The 550-nt window shown below is 33.8% G+C and overlaps 1 non-coding gene across 1 annotated transcript; it reads right to left on the bottom strand.

The window, feature by feature from the left end:
* Positions 1-240: 240 nt before the first annotated feature.
* On the bottom strand, positions 241-347 carry LOC131633776 (small nucleolar RNA R71). The gene has a single exon (XR_009293396.1). It is a non-coding gene; the product is annotated as a small nucleolar RNA R71 (small nucleolar RNA).
* Positions 348-550: the final 203 nt, after the last annotated feature.

Here is a 550-nt window from a genome sequence, read left to right as displayed (position 1 = left end):
TTCTCATCCAACACCGAAGATCAAGCCTACTGTTGCTGTTGCTGGCCACCTATTCTGCACCACCTATTATACATACAAAGTTTTTTCACTGATTCATAATAGTTAATAATAAAGAGAACATCAAAATACTACACAATATTTTTATAAATAATGTAAAACAAAAACTATATTTATATCCAAAAAAATATATTGTTCATAAAGATGTTTCTAGCCATATACTTTAAGCCGAGTAAAACTATGCAACTTAGGAACCAAATCACATCCTTTAGGCAGAAGGGTGGTAAATCATTTTTTGAAGCATGAGAGTAATTCAAGGAGATGATGTGAATATTCCCACATCATAGACTCAAAAGGTTTATCGTCGACACTTTCTAAAATGGTCTTCTCTACAATATGAGAATGTCTCTACTCGCATATGCATGAGGAGCTCTTATGATTTATGAACAAACCTTTCGATGAGACTTATGCACTTATCGAGGATATAGCCTAAAACCATTATCAATCTTCCGCAGAAAAGGCCCCTCAAAATGGCGTATTTTATGAAGTTAGC

Source organism: Vicia villosa, unplaced genomic scaffold (assembly GCF_029867415.1).
Source record: "Vicia villosa cultivar HV-30 ecotype Madison, WI unplaced genomic scaffold, Vvil1.0 ctg.001176F_1_1, whole genome shotgun sequence".
Lineage (NCBI taxonomy): Eukaryota > Viridiplantae > Streptophyta > Magnoliopsida > Fabales > Fabaceae > Vicia > Vicia villosa.
The sequence above is the reverse complement of the archived record's forward strand: the minus strand, read 5'-3'. Positions and strand labels throughout refer to the sequence as shown.